The 11,847-nt window shown below is 43.6% G+C and overlaps 1 long non-coding RNA gene and 1 pseudogene across 1 annotated transcript; both read left to right on the top strand.

Annotated features, from left to right (window-relative positions):
* The first annotated feature begins 532 nt into the window (after positions 1-532).
* Positions 533-2,820, top strand: LOC136469008 (endo-1,3;1,4-beta-D-glucanase-like; annotated as a pseudogene).
* Positions 2,821-4,802: 1,982 nt separating this feature from the next.
* Positions 4,803-6,439, top strand: LOC136471913 (uncharacterized). The gene is made up of 3 exons (XR_010762150.1): positions 4,803-4,917; positions 5,632-5,702; positions 6,306-6,439. It is a non-coding gene; the product is annotated as an uncharacterized lncRNA (long non-coding RNA).
* Positions 6,440-11,847: the final 5,408 nt, after the last annotated feature.

Below are 11,847 nucleotides of genomic sequence, written 5' to 3'. Positions count from 1 at the left end.
ATTGTGATATATAGAATCACTTTCCATCTCCCACCATATGAATTTGAGATAGGCTTAAATGTGAACTTTAGAAAGTGGTGAAATATCAAATTTCAAGTCAAATAGCCCTAAACTATTAAGTAGATTTCAATTCCTCCAAATGAAAGGATCCAAACGGCCCCTTAAGGAAATATGAATACCTTGGCGCTTTCAAATAGCACATAAGAAAATGAGCAATTAGCTTGGTGGTTTGTAATAACACTTATGGAAATATGGAATTACCTTGACGGTTTGGTTTAGCACTCAACAATATCCATTTTTTTTTAGGTCTATGTCCACAGCCAAAGAAACACTTTCCTTGACGGTTTTGTTTTGGTCCTGAAGAAAATCTTTAGCGCTTAAGGTAATTCAGGATTGAAGGTTCGTGATCGTACAAGAAATGTACATCAAAGATGGCATGTTGAGAATTTCACACTCAACTTCTAAATTCTCGCAGCGCTTTCATCTTTCCGTTCAGCTCGCCTTCGTGTAGCAGAAGCGTCTGGCGCGCGGCCGGGCGGCGACGTGGAAGCGACCTGGCCTATCATGCTGGTTGTCCATCTGCTATAAAAACCAACGCAACGCAGCAGCAGTTGGCAGTTGACAAACGCGGATTGTGCAGAGCCTCCATGCCAAGCGCCATGATGGGCTCCACTGCACTGCTCTTCCTCATCGTCACAGTGCACGTCGCTGCGGCGGCGACGGTTCATGAGCACTCACAGTGCCTCGACAACCGGCCTGACCTCTCGCAGCGCGGCGTAGAAGCTGGCAAGGTCGAAGACAACCTCCCGGGGGGATTCAGTGTGGTCGACACCGCCGGCGAGCCTTCGCCGGAGTCGATGAAGACCCCCCCCCCCCCCCCCCCCCCTCCCCCCGAAATTGCACACCACGAACTCACGAACGCACATGCGCACGAACACAGAGTATTTTGGTGCCGCAACAGCGCAGCGTTTTTCTGACTCTATTCATGAATATGTACAAAGCAGAGAGCAGCTCGTGGCCACCCAGGACTCAGCGCCATGCGTGCCACTCCTCCCTACAGAGCCGTGCCATCTCACGACCGAACGAGTGGAGCGCGTTAGCAGTTACGACTCAACGAGAATGAAGGACACAACGTCTACGTGACTTGCCGTACTGCGAACGACGCGCGATTCTAGCGTACAAGACGCACCCATGACAGGTTCAGTTTCACCGGAAGAAAGGAAGCTAGCTATCTGAATAAACTCTGAAACTTCTGAACCTGGACTGAACTAACTGAATGAAACTAACATTCAGGGCCTATGTCACTGGCCCGCCCAGCTCCAAACGCGCCGTCGTCCTCGCCTCCGACGTCTACGGTTGGTTTAGGCACCTGCACGCGCTAGTACGAATTGAAGTTTAGTAGTTAGATTGATGTCTATTTTGTCATCCGTCTGACTAGATCTATTGTCTGTTCTTTCGATATATATTCTTCAGGGTTCGAGGCACCTTTACTGAGGTACAAATATAAATTGGTTTTCATGCAGCTCCTGAGTTTAAATTCCTTCTGATTTTGAACCCGGAACAAATTGCATATTAAGCAATGTAAATATATAATTGGTACCAAAGCAGAAGCCAATAGCCATTACAAGTTTACAACACTAATCTGCTTCGATTCAGTTGTTTAAAAGATGCTCAGTTCTGTTTTCAAAAATAAATGGCAGGGGAACTTCACCTCCTTTTTGCTGGTCCAAATATATAATACTCACCAGTGCATGTCTAATAATGCAGAAAAAATAGCCGATAAAGTTGGCGCGACAGGATACTAAGTTGTGGTGCCTGATTTCTTTCACGGTGATCCTTACAACGACAGTAAAAACCTTTCAGAATGGATCAAATCTCACTCCCCGGTAAGCTGCATGCTATTCGCCTGTTATCGAAATTTACTTTGCATGACGAGCTGCAAACAAATTTATTGCATATTCAATCAATCTTAAAGGTCACAGCTGCTCAAGATGCCAAGCCACTCTTCGATTATTTAAGACGGGAAGGAAAATCCGTTGGGGTTGGAGGTTATTGCTGGGGTGGTGAGTGAAATCCACATCAATCACTACAATTCACAACCATAGCCTGAATGAAATTTCGTTTTCAAAATTCTTCCTAGGACAGTACATAAAACAAGCTTATATCTACCTTTTTCCTGATTAACTGGCAGGAAAGTTCGCAGCAGAGATGGCGAAAACTGACGATATAAAAGTCGTTGTTCTTTCTCATCCAGCATATGTAACTGTCGATGATATGAAAGGTGTGTTTCCTTCTACCGCAGTTGAAAACTCACGGTTTATCACATTTGGGCGGTACATTGTGTTTTGTGTTTGATGATTATGTCCACCAAAACCACAGAGGTCAAATGGCCAATTGAGATTCTTGGTGCTCAGAATGACACAATCACACCACCTGAACAAGTCCGTCAGTTTGAGCAGGCCTTGAGTGAAAGAAAGGACAAGGTGAGTTCTTGGCTTCTTGCTGGGTTCAGTGGCACCCAATGCTGGTGCACCTGCATATGTGTGAAGTGGCAGATTCAGTACCTCACATATCTCAACTTCCGCTCTTGCAGATTGAATACTTTGTCAAGATCTTCCCAAGAGTTGCCCATGGATTTGCTTGCAGATATAATACCTCTGACCCATTTGCAGTAAAAAATGCTGAACAAGCTCTTGCTTACATGCTTGACTGGTTGTATAAATACTTGAAGACATGTTTGTGTGTCCACGAACGTTGGAAATGAATACAAATAATGATGTTTTCTTAAATCCAGATTGTAAGCTTCTTGCGCAACAGTGAATAAATGGGGGATATTGATGCCTTGTTCTGTCCTTGTCAATTTTATACACACCTGGCTCAGATCACACATGGGTATTCTTTATGCATGCTCTAGCTTGAGAGAATTACTTCGTTGGTTTCAAATTAGTTATCATACTAGTTTTGTCCTAAGCATTGTTTCCCTAAGTGTAAACTATCGTCTACACCCGTGTAAACGGTACATGGAGGTCTGCATATAGTGTATGGCCTAGTTACTAAATTAATAAACATGTTTAGACGGTCAACAAAGTCAAAAAGGGTTTAAACGGTACATGGAGGTCTGCATATAGTGTATGGCATAGTTCCATAAATAGTACAGTTTAAAAATAGGTAAACGCGTTTAAATGCTTGGTCATGGTCACAAAAAGGCATAAATATGTATTACAAGAGAAATGAACCACCTATCACTACGCCAGATTTGCACATCACTGCCGGCATCATCACTGCCGGATTTGTGAGAACCGGCAGTGATGTACCTTCACTGCCGGTTATGAGCTTGAAAATGAAAAAATGATGGGGGCTGGGCTAAAACCGGCAGTGAAGGACCACATCACTGCCGGTTTGTGGCTTGAACCGGCAATGTTTTGGCGGCCACTCATCACTGCCGGTTTAAGCCAAGAGCCGACAGTGATTGTGCTCTATCACTGTCGGTTCTAGCCAAGAACCGACGGTGATAAGCCTACAACACAAAAAGACTACAGTCGTCCTCTCCTTCCTTCTCTTTTCCATCCCGAGAACAGAGGCGCGCGTTTAGACTCTTTCCTCCATTGCTGCAGTTGCTCTTCACCATGAAGCTAGTGCTTGGATTTTGAAGAATGGTTTGATCTTTTTGCTTTAAGCACTACGTGAAAAACGGTTTATAGCAACGGGATAAATTTTTTGTAGGGGTGGCTGGTGATGGAGCTGCCCCTACAGTGACGTGCTCGGGAGCCACTAGACCAGCCGCCCCTACAAATGGCACAGTAGGGGCGGCTAATAATACAAGCCGCCCCTACAAATAGGGTCGATTTGTAGGGGCGGCTCACTCACCAGCCGCACCCGGTGTTATAATTTGTAGGGGCGGCTCAATCACCAGCCGCCCCTATAAATCACTTGTACAACAAATATCTCCCACCTCTCCCCCTACTCATCGGAAAAAAACCCTCTCCCATCCGCTCCCTCTCTCGCTCTCTCACGAGGCACGCCGGCCGAGCCTCCCGCGACCCCCGCCCCCACCGGTCCCACTCCCGCCGCCTTCGCCCCCGCCGTCCCTTCTTCTCCCTCTCTCCCGACGTGGCGGCGTGCTGGTCCCCTTGTCCGTCTCTGCTTTCACCTTCCCCTCTCTCTCGCGATGGTGTGGCGCACCGGCCAGTGAACGGCGCGGGTGGGACGGCGGCGCACGGGCGCCAGCGAGCCCCAACAGGTGGCTGTTGCCGCGGCAGCCACCCAGTCCCTAGTCCCTAGTCCCCCCGGTCTCGTTCCCCTCTAATCCTTTCCTCTCTCTCTCTCTCTCATCCCCATAGTCGCCACCTCCGCCGTCTCTTCCTCCCCTACACCTACGCCACCGCCGCACCTCCCCTCTTCATCCTCTGCCGCCACCATCCCTCCCCATCCCCCAACCACGACGGCTCCACGGAGGCCGAGATCTAGGCATGGTCGCTCGTGAGTCCAGCAGATGCCAGATCCGGTAAGGGGGCTCCCATGAAGCCTGGTTGATTCAGAGAGGCCCTCCATGGCCTCACCTTCGCTGGCGTCGCTAAGGAGGCTAGGCGACCTTGGTGGCATGCCCCAAGATCCGGCGAGGCCACCTCCTACAAAGCTATTGCGTATTGGATCTAGAGATGCCACTCCTCATCTCCTCTTCGACAACCACCGCTGCCGCTGGCGTCTGGTGAGGTACCCACGTCTTTGGCCCAGATCGAACTGCCTACGGTGCCTCCTCCCTCAACCCGTTCCCCTCCGGTGGTGGGAGCTCCTAGGCGACAATGCCGCACCACCGCATCTGACTACAGCTCACCACAGCTACCGCATTCATCAGCTCTGTTCCAGTACGTTGGCCTATTCCTAGCTCTTCTGTCTACAAGGAGCTACCCTGCCAAGGTGAGATCCCTCCCAGCTCGTGTCTCTGTTAGTGGCCACTGTTATGGACTGAATCGAATCTCTGATTTGGTGATCGAAAGTTAAAACCCTAAAATTTATTATTGTGTCGATTGCCATACAAATTGAGCCCTAATATTTGTTATATATCGTGTGAAAGGTCTATATTTTGATAGTAATGCTTGTTCATGTGAGATTGAATGGTCTAGTTTTTTTGGCAAAGTAGTCCTACAGTCCGAGTCCTGGAATTGACCCAATTTTATATATGGTTAAGTATTCATACATAAACTTCGATTATTGTGTAGTTACAGCCTGTAGCTACTATTTTTCCAAAGCACTTGGATTTCAACAAGCTAATTTACAAAACAGACCCCACTTGATAATGCTAACATGGCAGTCTAAAATATTTTTCTTCAGTAAGAATTGCATTCAGTTAATGCGACATGGAAGCATTGTCCATATACTGAATGGATGTTGCACTAAGTTTCCTTGTGCATGCTAATTTGTGATCTAGTGTAGTATCCTGATGACTGAAGGCAGTGAGATGAATCTTACTTGACCAATGAGTCTATGTCTAAGGAATATTTTTCATTGAGTTCCTGCTATTTGTTAGTAATATATTCCATTGAAGGGATTGCTCAAATCTGTTAGACACATGATTCGATTGAAGTTTCTGAGCATGCATGAATACACCCTGATTACAAATCTTACTTGCAGGAAGAGATGGCTTTATAGGTAGTTATGTAGTGATGAAATCCAAGCCTGTGTCTCCACCAACAGGTTTATAGGTAGATTTTGCTTCAGTTTTGATCTGTATCTCTGAAGAATGCACCCTTTGTTATCTTCCAGTATTTTCTTGCTTGATTTGAATTAATGTCTAAATTATTTGTGTGCTTTATGATAGTCTTCCATTTATAAATAGTTAAATATACTGCTTTTCCAGATATTTTGTTAGAGTATACAATTTCTTATCTTGACTAGCAGCACCTAATTCTGTTTTTTTTTTTACCTTTGTGACGATTCACTAATCCCAGATGCAAACTACCTGCTTAAAGGATGAAATTGTTGGAGTCTGTTCTTTTTTCTTTTTCTATTGTAGTTACCATAAGATGAAATTGTGCAAAGGATGAAGCAGCAAGAAGCTGCTGAGCTTTTCCTGATGGGAGTGGTCGACCCTGTAATCCTCACCCAATTTAATATAACAAAAGTTATAAGAGACAACATTCAGCTCAACTTTGGGGAGTGTGGCCTAGCTGGATCTCTTTAATCATTGCAAGGTACTACTAGCAATTATTTCTGAAACCTTTTAAATCTTATATCAGTGTTTGCTGCACTGTGTTTATTACTGGCTTCTTAATATAAAAGTACTTATAAGCTCTGCAAATTTTTAGTTAAGTATGTTAATCATGTAACAAAGCTCTGCATTGTCCGTGTGTTCACGTGAAGACCACCAGAAAGTTTGGGCTGCTATGACAATGGTGAGGTGGATTGAGAAGATCATTGTTTCATTCAACTTGCTCGACATGAGTGGTAAGTGGCTCAGACTCTGGTTGACGATACAAAACAATCTTGTTGTGTTGCCTTTTTACTTGGTTGTTTTCCAACAGACTGGCACTTGATTTGGTCCACACTGGACCTTCCAAAAATAACCTATTTCTGTAGTTAATTTTGTCTTCTAACTTAGAGTAAGAATTTGACGGTAGGATTTTGATTTAGAAAGGATTCAATATGCCCATCTCACATCACTGTCAAGGTTCACAAGTTTGAATAATCTTCATGTGGGCTATTTTGCTGTTTCGTTTGAGTAATTTCTAAACTTTCGGTGCAACATTTTTGGCATCTCTGATGAAGGAACATAGGAGCTACAACTATAGAAAGCTATAGGTTTATCAAATTCATTCTATTTTCCTCATATATTGTTGACCTTTTTGGAACCACATTTCTCCTTCAGAACTCAAAATATAATGTACTCTCTCAATTCTGTCAGTTATTTTCCTACTTAAAGTATTGCTATGTGTCAATTAGGATGGCCAGCTTCATAGTAAAACTATGTATCTATGCATCTAGATATATGCTATGTCTGAAACAGAGGGAGTAGCACTATTGCCACGTTTGTAATACTAATTTGTAGTCCTTAAGAAAAGGGTCACTCTTCTTTTTATTGCCCAACTACCACAGTTTAGCTCATCAATCATCATTGCATTCACTTTTTCCAGGAAGCATCAGGGCTTGCAAGAAAGCAGCACTGGAGTGTGATGAAGCGAAATTTGAACAATACAAGGTGGCTGCTGGCGATCGTATCACGGCAGAGATCATCCAATCCGTAGAGAGTTGCTTTGAGAAGATTCGAGGACTAGAGAGCTAGCAAAAAGAAAAATATATCTCCCCTCCTATTTTTGTTTTGTTCTCTCTGTCCCTAAATGGAATGAAATGATGAAATGCACATTCAGCCATCTAGCACATTCAGTCATCTCTGTCCCTAAATGAAACAAAATTTGATTTTTTTTTGGCGGAAAAATGCACTGTAGGGGCAGCTAGTACTGTAGCCGCCCCTACAAATCGATTTGTAGCCACCCCTTCGTAGGGGCGGCTGGTAAAACCGCCCCTGCAAAGGGTTAAGAGCCACCCCTAAAAATGATTCTATAGTAGTGAAGGTTAGTAACAAACATCCACTCCTTTGATTTTGTTGCTTAATTAGCTTCGTTTTGATGGCTACATTGCTTGATTCTCATTCTAGTTCTTTCTCTGTTCTAGAGAGCACTTTTCCAATTGGACATTTGTGTAAGGCTCAAATTGTGGTGAATCCATCATTCAAAAGGTTGGTGTCTATGAACACATTTAAATTCCTAGCTAATTATTCCATGGTGGTCAAGATCATCATTGTTAGTATGTGATGCTATAATTAGTTCTTAGAAGTAGAGTAGAATAGTTGTTCTTCAATATTGTGCAATAATTATTTTTTACTATGATTTTCAATTTACAGGGCCGGGGCTACCAATTTCAATTTTTCAATAATTAGTGTACAATAATGTTTACCAAAAATGGTACTTTTGAGCTACAATTGTTGTTCATGAAGCTCGATTTCTTATTAATTCTTTGTAATTACTGTCTCAGTATTTTTTTGTGCAGAGATGGATCGAGAGTGGATGCATCTGTCCCAAACGGACAAGCGGTACATGCATGGCGTCAACCAGTTTATCACCGATGCCAAAGCCCATGCTGGGAATGGAAACCCTGTCTTCTGCCCATGCAAAGATTGCAAGAATCATATGAACTTTCATCAAATTTCATCAAATTGTGTGAATGTTCTGTAGGAAAATGATGATGATGTGGACATGCCTGACGTAGCCATCCACAATACTGACGAGGAACCCGGTGTCAACACGGAACCTATGGCCATAGTTAATAATGTGTTTAGGAACACGCTAGCTGACGACACCGAGGATAACGGTGGCATTTCTCAGCTGCTACGTAATGTAGAGACCGGATGTCTTAGTGAAAGACAGCTGAGAAAGCTAGAGAAAATAAGACAAGATGGCAAAACACCATTGTATAGGAATTGTCCAATGAGCAAACTGGAAGCCAACATCATGTTGTTAGAGTTCAAATCGACAAACGGATTGAGCGATAAAGGCTTCGATCAGTTGTTAGGTATAATAAGGAAAATTCTCCCAGAAAAAATGAGTTGCCAGAAAAGATATACTTGGCCAAGCAAATGATCTGCCCCATCGGCCTCAAGGTTGAAAAAATCCATACGTGTTCCAATGATTGCATATTGTACCGTGGAGAAAAATACAAAGACTTAGACAAGTGCCCCAAGTGTGAAGCTCCACGGTACAAGGAAGGGCCGTCAGATGAGGGTACCAAGACCATAGGAGGTACCATAAAGGTCATTTGGTATTTCCCTATAGCTCCTCGGGTGCATAGGCTGTTTGCATGTGCAAAGTCAGCCAAGCTGTTGCGCTGGCATGGCGAAGAGCATAAGAAAGATACAATGATGAGGCACCCCGCCGATGGGCATGACCGGAGGACTATCAATACTATGTTCTATAAGGACATCGGTGGAGAGGTAAGGCACCTTTGGTTTGCTTTGAGCAAAGATGGGATGAATCCTTTCGACCAGGTTAGAAGCAATCATAGCACCTGGCCAGTGACGCTCTGTATATACAACCTTCCACCTTGGGTCTGTATGAAGCAGTCGTACATCCAGATGCCACTACTGATCTAAGGGCCAAGACAGCCTAAGAATGACATCGATGTGTTTCTAGAAGCAGTGATCGATGAACTAGTGGAGATGTTTGAAAAGGGTATGCTGGATGTTTGGGACAAGTACAAAAAGGAACATATCACGATCAAGGGAGTACTTATTGCTACAATCACCGACTTGCCAGGTCGAGGTTCGTTGTCCGAAGAGAAGACACAAGGCTATACTAGAAGTGTCGAGTGCTTGGACGACACCGATGTGGTAAATCTGCCAAATAACTCAAAGATAGTTTATATGGGACAATGTAGGTTCCTACCTAAGGATCACCCTTACCGCAGGAACAGAAAAGATTTCAATGGTGCTATTGAGAAACGCTTAGCTCCAAAATATCGAGACAGGCCTGTGATACTTCAAGAACTCAACAAACTGGAGGTTGTCCTTAGGAAGGGGGACAATGCAGTAGCAGCGCCTGATGGGAGCGTTTGGAAGAAAAAATCAGTTTTCTAGAAACTACCTTACTGGCCATGTCTGAGTGTATGCCACTGTCTTGATCCCATGCACATCACTAAAAACATGTGCGCTAACACTCTTAACACCTTGATGGACACCGGGGGGACATTGAAGGATTCACTAGCCATACGCCTAGACATGAACACTTGGAATCAGGAAGGAGCTGCATCCCGTAGAGCTAGAGAATGGCCAGTTCAAACTTCCAGTTGCGTCATGGACATTGAAGAAGGAAGAAAAGCGTGCGCTTATTTCTTTCTTCAATGAACTCAAAGTTTTGACGGGCTACTATGCGAAACCAAAGAGGCTAGTGAACATGAGAGAACTCAAGTTTAACTATGGCCCTATGAAGGCCCATGACTATCATGTCATTATGACTCAGCTGCTCCCTGTTGCCCTACGTGGTATCCGCCCCCAATGGTCCACACCCCAATCATAAAGCTTTGCTCGTTCTTCAACGTGATCTCAAAAAAGGTCATTGATGTATCCACGCTAGAGCAGCTACAGTGGGACATAGCCAAACTCTCGTTAGGCTTGAGATACATTTCTCGCTGACTTACTTTGATATCTCATCGCATCTGCTCATTCATCTTGTTGACCAAATTAGAGCCCTTGGCCCAATGTACCTGCATCAGATGTTTCCTTTCAAAAGATTGATGAAAGTTTTCAGGAGGTATGTTAGGAACAGATTTAGGCTAGAAGGGGGCATGGTTGAAGGATGGTCAATGGAGGAGGCCATTGAGTTCTACACATATTATCTGGACATCAAAAGGTTCAGAGTTCTAGAATCTCGTCATGAGGGAAGACTACATGGCAAAGGAATGATCGGGGAGAAATCTGTTATAGTAGACAACCCTATTTCTTTCAGACAGACACAATTCGCTGTTCTCCAGCAAGCCAAGGGTGTGATGCCATACATTGACGAGCATAGGCAATCGCTGCAAACTCTGTATCCGAGCAGGTCACAAGCTTGGCTGGATAAAAACATAAGGAGGAATTTGTTAGCTGGTTGCGACGTCGCTTGCTTGGAATAAAGTTGGGTAATCAATTGGATGCCTTAGCCAAGGGGCCTTTGAGTATATATCTTAAGTACCATGGGTATGAGATCAATGGATTCACATTTTATACAAAAAAACAAGATGGAAAGAGTACATACCAAAATTGTGGTGTTCGTTTTGATGCTCACGACGAGAATGGCAACGTGATGGCGACATACTATGGGTTCATAGAGGAGATTTGGGAGCTTGCCTATGGTCCGTTGAAGGCAGCTCTTTTTCGCTGACAGTGGGCCCAGCTTGAGGAAATCAACACTGACAGCGAAGGGTTCACTACCGTTGATCTCACTAAGACCGCATATAGAGATGACCCCTTCGTCCTTGTAAGAGATATTATGCAAGTCTTCTATGCAAGGGACAACAAGATAAAAGGAATGCTAAAAGTAGTCCTAGAAGGGAAAAGGAAGATTGTCGGTGTCGATGGAGTGACGGACGAAGAAGACTATAGGGGCTATCAGGAAATGCATCCATTCGGGGTGAACGTACCCCTACCTATCCTTCAAGATGGCGACGAACCTGCTTACGTACGAATTGATCACAATGAGGCCCTCATTGTTGATGCACCTAAAGATAGTTAGATTATTGTTAACTATGTAATCATTATGCAGATGTTGTATCAGTAATTCGCACTGAATATTTAATTTATATTTTGTGCGCATCTCTACAATTTAATTATTGACTATGTAATCAAATATTAAGATGATGTTCACAAACACTATTATTTGATAATTATAGACCATTAATTAATTATCATAGAATTAAATAATCAAGACACAAATTTTTGTGTTATTTTAGAATATATACTAACTGCATTATTTCTATTAATAAATAAATAAAGAAAAGCAAACTAACCGAACTCCCTATCCTAGCTCAGCGGTTAAGGCCGCACACTCTATACTCTGAGACCCTCGCCCGAATCCCAGGTGGACCAAACTTTTTTGATTTTGCATTTATTATTTAGTAGTGCATTACGATGGGATAAAAGAAAAAAATAAAACCATTCTAACCGAACTCCCTATCCTAACTCAGCAGTTAAGGTCGCGCACTCTCGACCCTATGACCCACGCTCAAATCTCAGGCGGGCCAAACTTTTATATTTTTTTACAAAAAGGCTGCGATGGCACGCTCCAAACCGATAGCATTTTTTATATTTTTTTACTAAAAGAT

The sequence above is a fragment of the Miscanthus floridulus genome, chromosome 8 (assembly GCF_019320115.1).
Source record: "Miscanthus floridulus cultivar M001 chromosome 8, ASM1932011v1, whole genome shotgun sequence".
Taxonomy (NCBI): Eukaryota; Viridiplantae; Streptophyta; class Magnoliopsida; order Poales; family Poaceae; genus Miscanthus; species Miscanthus floridulus.
Note: the sequence above shows the minus strand (reverse complement) of the source record. Positions and strands in the feature narration are given on the sequence as shown.